We start from the raw sequence: 9,207 nt of genomic DNA on the forward strand, positions 1-9,207 counted from the left end.
TGATGTCGGTTTATACAAACTTTTTATTCTCAAGGAAGGTTCCTATAGCACAAGCAGTCTGGAAAAGCCAAAAAGGAATTTGGCTGGATTACCTTTACAAACTCAAAGTCAAATCTTGAAAAGAAAATAATACATGATCTAAAGATTGGATTTCAACTCTTCATCGTCCCAAATAAATCCAACAATTAATAATTAAAATTCAATTACAGATGAAACCTAAACATCAAGCGCATCATCTCCAGTTTCAACGGTATCAATATGTCCAAAACGAGGGAAGTAAATCTTGGACGAGCTGCAGCTTCCTTTTGGTAGCACAGGACAATGGATGAACTTCTTGGCATACTTGTCAACACAAACGTAGACTTTGTACAGCTAACTATTCCCGGATTCATCGTCATTGCAACTGATGAATCGGCGTTACCTCGATTTCGTCTTCTATGGCTTTCTTAATTTGGTACGAACTGTAAAATCCACCATCTGGTTTAATTCCTTCTTTATGAAGAATGTGCAGGAGTTTGATTTTCTTCTTCAACTTTAAGGCCTTTTCGAAATACTCTTCTTGGTCTAGAATGGATTCTGAACATGTCCCGTGTTTATCCCATTCGTGCCCCCAGAATTTTAGCCCGTCGTTGTTTGGGCAGTCGATTACTGGCCAATTCTTTTGCAACTTCTTCTCAATGTCTGAAATCTACACAAACACACACATGTATAAAACACCGAAATTAGATCACCAGTTGCATATTCGCATGATCAAGGCGTTGACTTTGTAATTTTACAAGAATTACTGAGCTTCCATATTTGATGCGTAAAATTTATTTATTTAGTTCAGGGAATGATGAACTACTTACAGAAGTTGGGTTGAAAGGATTTTCGAAATCACAGTAGGTAGGGTAAGTGCCATCTACGTAGTTTGGCCACAGCCCATGAATACCAAAATCTGATTTGATTTTTCCTGGTTTTGACGAACAACCTTGAACGGTATCTTGATGAGATCCAGGCCACTGTAACAAAATATCACAAAGAAAAATAAGATAACGGTTTAACGATCGGATCACAATTAATGTATGGAAGACTTATACCTGTTGCACAAAGTAAAAGAAATCAAAATCCTGTTGAACAGATAAAACTCCAACATGCTGCACGAGAAAGATCTCGACAAGGAGGAGCAAAATGGCTGATGACTTCATTTTTGCTGGAGAAGACTTCGGGTTCTGCGGCTTCTGCCTTTGCTCCACTATTGTAAGAGCCGCCTTTTATAGGATAGAAAACGGAGAGATTTGAATGCCAATGAGGCAATGAGTATATCTGAGAGCAAATTTCTTGTTTTTTTACATTAATCAAAAATGTTGTATGTGCAAGAAAAAATGTGTACTTTTGCACACCAAAAAAATGTTGAAGCATGTATTTATAGGACTAGACACAAGGACATCCCAGCAGTAAACGAGATTTAACGCTAGACACTATGTCATCCCAATAGTAATAAATGAAATTTACTTTAAATGTTTTTTATTTCTTTTTTGATACTAACAGAAAAATCCATTAAGAGTTTAATGAAAGAGTTATATATGTTTTATCTTTCATTAATTTGGCAATAGGATGGCTGGAGGATTAGAGTACCAAATATATATTTTTTCTTGTTTTTTTTCTTTTCCGAAGCGATATTTCTTCGTGTTCATTTAATCATTTGACTTGTATATTTTGGGATATATGTTTTAAAATAATTCTTTTGTACATTAATATCAACAATTTGAGCTTGGTCCAGTGGTTAAGTATTTTGGACCTGGAGGGTTAGGTCTCAAGATCGAATCCCTCCATTGTGTATATATATGTATATACACGAATACCTCCTCCTGATTGTGCATATATATATATATATATATATATATCTTGAATTTGGAAAGTATTTTTTTGCATGATTTATTTGCCCGTTATTTTACTGTTTCGAATGAAATTTTAACTGCAGCAATTAATTCAATTTATTCTCCATTAATTTGCATTTACTGCCTGGTTATAAAAACAGTTTTGAGAACACAAATAAAACACAAGTTTTTACACCATTGTTTTCTATGAATCAAGAGACCACAAATACTGAGCAAGAATAGAGAGAGTAGAAGTGATCGATTTCTCATTGTGTGCGTGAGAGATCGAAAGAGAGTTTTTCTCGGCTGTTTTATCGTGGGGGCGTTGCGACGGAGAAAGAACTGCTTGAAAAAAATTCAAGACAGAGCCACGAAACGTCCTAAAAAGAGCGACCTGGTCGTGACTCAGCCGTCACTTTGTTTTGTGTTCTAATCTTTATTTTGCAGGTCTGAAATCGGCAATTGTTCCAACAATATACTTGTATGATTTCTTTCTTTTTTGTCTTTTGGTAAGATGTATGTATTGAGCAAAAACTAAGCAAACCTACAATCTCGGGGACGGCTTTCCCATTATATCACTGAACAAAACATGTACCAAAAAATATGGTGGAGTATTAATCCCGCATTAGTAATTGTATCATTTGTAGCTTTCTTTGAAAGAACATCCGCCACAAAATTTCCTTCCCTATATAAAAATTTCCTTCTTTTTTTTTGTTTACGTCCGTACTTGTTGCTTTGGTTATGGGATTTACTTTTGCAGAGTCGATACATTCAACAATTTTGTGTTAGTAATGACCAATGATATATTTATCCCTTAAATAAACAAACAATATGCTTTAAAAGAAAAAGAAAAAAAGAAAAAAAATACACAAACATTTTTGTGTCGATAACAATTTTGCTCTTCTATTATTGCTTTTTTTCTTTCCATCGGTCCCTCTAGAGTATAGCATGAATAAAATCTTTAATGTGAAGATAAACTGAACAACTTTGTGCCACTATCAAGTAATTAACACCCACGACAATTGAATAAACTGGGACGAACGAAAGAAAGAGCCGATATGACTTTGACAAAACTATAGACTAATATAAAATTTGGAGTAAATATGTTTTGAGAAAACATGTAGTAGTATGTGTACAGATACTCATTTTTGTTTTTTTAATTACCCTGTACTTGCCTCCATAGACTTCCGATGGAATTGATTTACCCAACTACTTAGGGAATAAGTCATGTCTCCCTCGTAGGCGTCTTCCCAAATGATTTCTCTTAGCGCATGAGGAAATTCCTCAGGTTTTATCTCACGTTTGTTCTTAAAATGCTTTGCCAGAAAATATGCAGCTTCCTTGTCTGTCCTGCGAGATCCCGCAGTCACAATGCTAAACAAGAAAGCAGATTTGAACTCGTTAAACTTAAATCCCTCGCTCATCTTGTGCACATCCTTGACGATTCTATCTAATCGCCTGGATTCACTTGGTTCGACATCATAAAATACTTTCTTCTTAACACACTCTTTGCAGATTTTCTGTGGGTGGCAAGGTGAACGGTGTTTGTACCGATGGCGACAGTACGACGAAGTATGAGCCAAGCAGTCTGGAAAAGCCAAAAAGGAATTTGTCTGGATTACCTTTACAAACTCAAAGTCAAATCTTGAAAAGAAAATAATACATGATCTAAAGATTGGATTTCAACTCTTCATCGTCCCAAATAAATCCAACAATTAATAATTAAAATTCAATTACAGATGAAACCTAAGCATCAAGCGCATCATCTCCAGTTTCAACGGTATCAATATGTCCAAAACGAGGGAAGTAAATCTTGGACGAGCTGCAGCTTCCTTTTGGTAGCACAGTACAATGGATGAACTTCTTGGCATGCTTGTCAACACAAACGTAGACTTTGTACAGCTGACTATTTCTGGATTCATCGTCATTGCAACTGATGAACGGCGTTACCTCGATTTCGTCTTCTATGGCTTTCTTAATTTGGTACGAACTGTAAAATCCACCATCTGGTTTAATTCCTTCTTTATGAAGAATGTGCAGGAGTTTGATTTTCTTCTTCAACTTTAAGGCCTTTTCGAAGTATTTTTCATGGTCTAGCCCTATAAATACATGCTTCAATATTTATCTTACACATGATAAGAAAGCTCTCTCTTCATCTCCTCTATTTTGTGCATGTTTCTTTATTCACAACACGTTATCATGCACATAATTCTACTAATTGATCGATACTATTTTTAATTATCATGTATGTAGTTCTACCAACTGATAAATATTTTTTTTAGCTTTCCCTCAGTTGTTGTTTTCTCAGAAGAATCCTATTAAAATTTCTTGGTCTGGCAATATTAATAAGAAAATCGAAACTATATTAGAGAAATACATATATTTACTTTATCTCATATGTTCGTGCTTGTTCCTATTTTTATTTTGTTGTCACTAAACATTGGATCATGAACATTATACAACTTTTATTGTACAGTGTTTGTTGGAAATATATGCGGCTTCAGTTTCTCGTTAGCGAAATTATGTTCACATGACAAATATTTTTTTTGATAATAAGGAAATTTTATTGATTAAGTAGGAAGAAAATTACAATCTTTTTCCAGGAGAGTACAAATTTCTATTGTAAAATTACTGTGAAGATTACACTGGTGGGTGTTTCTCTAACTGATTTAGAAATTGAATCAGCTACCTGGTTATCTTCCCTACTAACATAAGTAAATGACATAGTTCAAAACCTAACATAAATGTTTTATTTCCTTAAGAAGATTTTTGTTTTCCTAATGTATGGGAAGAACATTGTTTATTATTGATCGAATGACCAATTTCGCATCGGCTTCTATATGAATATTTGTGAAGTGTTCTTCTCTTGCCCACGCCAAAGCTTCACGAATTTCCATGCATTCTTCCATCTCTGGATTTAATGCTCCATCTTCATAAGTCCCTTTGATTCCTTCGCAATTGTCTGAATGAGAACGTAAATAAAACACCAGTTCCAATTTTGTTAATGTTGTAATTAAAAGATGCATCTACATTGAATTTCATAATATGCTGCAAAGGTGGTTTCCGTTGGGAAATTCTAGCAGCGACAGTATTGTGAGAATGAGACTGTGAATCAGGAAAGTAAGAGTGAAAGTAATAGTTAATCTTATGCATGGAAGTAAAAGGGTTAGGAATAACTCCCTGAAATGCTGAATCGCATCTATCCTTCCATATTATCCAGGAACTAATAATCAATGTGAATAAACTATTATAATCATCATGACCATTTCCTACAAGTAGACAGTTCTCGACCCATTCTGAAACGCTGTGAAATTTTTTATTAACTTCATGGATATCAACATCCACAAGGTTTCATACTTACTTGGCATGCGCACAACTGAAAAGTATATGCTCCAGTATCTCATCTACGGATCCACATATAACGCATTGTGTGTCAATACTCTCATTATAGTGCAAGCTTCAGTCTTGTGGAATGTGCTTCATGTAAGCATTTCCAAACAAAATTTTTGATCCGATGATCTAGTTTACTCTTCCATAATGCCATCCATACTCTGCTCTGAGTAACTCTGCCCCTAACTATAACCTATGTGTTTCCCATGGTGAGCTTCTTATGAGCACTTTTAATTGAATATTTTCCATCCTTTGGTTGAGTAAGGATACATTCCAACTGTTTGTGTTGGGAACGATTAATTCTTCTACTTCATGATAAAATCTATGCAGATCATTAATAGGTTGAGGAGGAGACGATAAACCAGGAATCCACCTATCCAACCAGATTTTGGTTTTTTTTTGCCATTGTTGACCTCCATAAAGTAGTTATGTTGAACTACCAGTAACCCTCTAGTAATGTCATTCCATGTATAAGAGCCATTGTCAGCTTTGATGTTTTGATGTATAATGTCACTATTTTTGAAATACTTCCTGCTCATTATTTGTGACTACAGTACATAGCCTCCCTGCTAGCTTAGTAAGCAGTGCTAAGTTTAGCATTTAAAGGTCTCTAAAAGCCAAACCACCAAATTCTTTTGGGTTTGCATACTTTGAGCCAAGCAATAGGATTTGTGCCTCTGTTGGAACTGTAACCCCCAAAAAACTTCCTCTGAATAGTTGTCAGCTTCTTGATGATGTTGTTAGGTATTTTGAAGCACCCATATGATATATATGAATGGAGTTAAGGACATGCTTAATCATTGTGGATCTTCCAGCTTGAGTGAGTGAAGTTGAGGACCAAGTAGAATATTTGTTCATAAATTCTCTTCAATGGCTTTGAAAGCTTCTTGTTTTGAATGCCCTAGTAATAGTGGAGAACCAAATATCTTTCTTTGGAATTATAGTTTTCACTCCAAAATCTGAATAAGATAGTTTCCACCTCAGGATTGGTTTTTCTGCTGAATGAATTGAAGATTTCTCAAAGTTTATTACCTTCCCTTGTGTACTGAATTTATGAGGGAGATTTCAGTAAATTGTTAACTGAATTAGTTGTTGCTTGAGTGAAAATCAAGCAATCATCTGCAAAGAAAATGATTAATGGCTGGAGATTAGTAGTCACTTAATACCTTTTAGTGCTATCTTGTGAGCAGAAACTAAATAGCTTGAAAGAAACTCCATTGCTAGATAAAAAGATAATGTAGTGGATCACTTGTATTATACCTATTGTAGGGTGAATTTTTTCTTGTTTTTTTTTTTCCCGAAGCAATATTTCTTCGTGTTCATTTGATCATTTGACTTGTATATGTTGGGATATATGTTTTAAAATAATTCTTTTGTACATTAATATCAATAATTTGAGCTTGGCCCAGTGGTTAAGTATTTTGGACCTGGAGGGTTAGGTCTCAAGATCGAATCCTTCCTCCTACTGATTGTGTATATAAATACACGAATACCTCCTCCTGGTTGTGCATATATATATCTTGAATTTGGAAAGTATTTTTTTGCATGATTTATTTGCCCGTTTTTTTACTGTTTCGAATGAAATTTTAACTGCAGCAATTAATCCAATTTATTCTCCATTAATTTGCATTTACTGCCTGGTTATAAAAACAGTTTTGCGAACAGAAAGGAAACATAAGTTTTTACACCATTGTTTTCTAAGAATCAAGAGACCAAAAATACTGAGCAAGAATAGAGAGAGTAGAAGTGATCGATTTCTCATTGAAGAGAGTTTTTCTCGGCTGTTTTAACGTGGGGGCGTTATGATGGCGAAACAACTGCTTGCAAAAAATTCAAGACAGAGCCACGAAACGTCCTAAAAAGAGCGACCTGGTCGTGACTCAGCCGTCACTTTGTTTTGTGTTCTAATCTTTGTTTTGCAGGTGTGAAATCGGCAATTATTCCAACAATATACTTGTATGATTTCTTTTTTTTTGTCCTTTCGTAAGATGTATGTATTGAGCAAAAACTAAGCAAACCTACAATCTTGGGGAAGGCTTTCCCATTATATCACTGAACAAAACATGTACCAAAATATCTGGTGGAGTATTAATCCCCGCATTAGTAATTGTATCATTTGCAGCTTTCTTTGAAAGAACATCTGCCACAAAATTTCCTTCCCTATACAAAAATTTCCTTCCTTTTTTTAGTTTATGTCCGTACTCGTACTCGTTGCTCTGGTTATGCGAATTATTTTTGCAGAGTCGGTACATTCAAAATTTTTGTGTTAGTAATGACCAATGGTATATTTGTCCCTTAAATACACAAACAATATGCTTCGAAAGAAAAAGAAAAAGAAAAAAAATACACAAACATTTTTGTGTCTATAACAATTTTGCTCTTTTATTATTGCTTTTTTTCTTTCCATCAGTCCCTCTAGAGTCTAGCATGAATAAAATCTTTAATGTGAAGATAAACTTAACAACTTTGTGCCACTATCAAGTAATTAACACCCACGACAATTGAATAAACTGGGACGAACGAAAGAAAGAGCCGATATGACTTTGACAAAACTATAGACTAATATAAAATTTGGAGTAAATATGTTTTGAGAAAACATGTAGTAGTATGTGTACAGATACTCATTTTTTTTTTTTAATTACCCTGTACTTGCCTCCATAGACTTCCGATGGAATTGATTCACCCAACTACTTAGGGAATAAGTCATGTCTCCCTCGTAGGCGTCTTCCCAAATGATTTCTCTTAGCGCATGAGGAAATTCCTTAGGTTTTATCTCACGTTTGTTCTTAAAATGCTTTGCCAGAAAATATGCAGCTTCCTTGTCTGTCCTGCGAGAGCCCGCAGTCACAATGCTAAACAAGAAATCAGATTTGAACTCGTTAAACTTAAATCCCTCACTCATCTTGTGCACATCCTTGACGATTCTAGCTAATCGCCTGGATTCACTTGGTTCGACATCATAAAATACTTTCTTCTTAACACACTCTTTGCAGATTTTCTGTGGGTGGCAAGGTGAACGGTGTTTGTACCGATGGCGACAGTACGACGAAGTATGAGCCACTTCAACAAAGATACTCGCAAGTCTTTCTGAATTACAACGAACAAGGACTCCATTATCAAGTCCATAGGCTATAGCAAGTCTTAAACCCTTTCTCAGTCCCTTTAAGTTGTAATAAATCCATGAGCCTCCTTTAGAAGACCAAGCAGAAGCACTCACTGGTTTTCCACCGGGATCTCGAAATATAACTCCATACCCGCCAACTCTTTGTTTCTTTTTGTAATAGCTATATACGTCCACCTGGTACGTATATGAAGCACCGGAAGCAATCTCATCTTTTTTAATGTAGAACTCTTACGAGGAGCAGCAATCGAGTTAGCATAATCTCCGGTTTCAAGCCAAGAAGCTATCCATTGTTGTTTATCAGGAACTTTTATATTAAATTCTTTAATTAGAGTCTGGCGATATTTCTCAAGTTTTGCCGCTTGCCATCTTTCTGCCGCTGCATAATCACTACATGATTCTGAGCTGCTGCAATCAGATTCACCAGGATATCTATGTTCCTCTGGATGACTGTCGCTGAGAGAAGACAACGAGAAGGTATCTTCTTCTTCTTCGACAAAGAACTTCTGTTTATTTGAACTAATACTTGACATCTTACAAAATTTTCTTAAGACGGGTTTATTATCTATGTTCTTTTTAGTTTTTCCTTTCTCGGGTTGTATTGTAGAGCATATATAAAACTTAAGCCTCAAAGCCACTATTTATAATAAACATTGTAATAGAGTTTTACATGGATTAGGAAAACAAAAATTAGTATGAAAAGGAAGGAGTTTACCAAAACCAAATTCTTTACCCATCACAAAAATAAATAAATCCCGTCGGTGGGTGAGCTTTGGCTAAACACGCTTCTGTGATGTCGGTTTATTCTCAAGGAAGGTTCTTATAGCACAAGCAGTC

The 9,207-nt window shown here is 35.2% G+C and overlaps 1 pseudogene; it reads right to left on the minus strand.

Moving 5' to 3' along the window:
- Positions 1 to 1,360, minus strand: LOC113317437 (annotated as a pseudogene).
- Positions 1,361 to 9,207: the final 7,847 nt, after the last annotated feature.

This window comes from Papaver somniferum, chromosome 10 (assembly GCF_003573695.1).
Source record: "Papaver somniferum cultivar HN1 chromosome 10, ASM357369v1, whole genome shotgun sequence".
In the NCBI taxonomy this organism is placed as follows: Eukaryota; Viridiplantae; Streptophyta; class Magnoliopsida; order Ranunculales; family Papaveraceae; genus Papaver; species Papaver somniferum.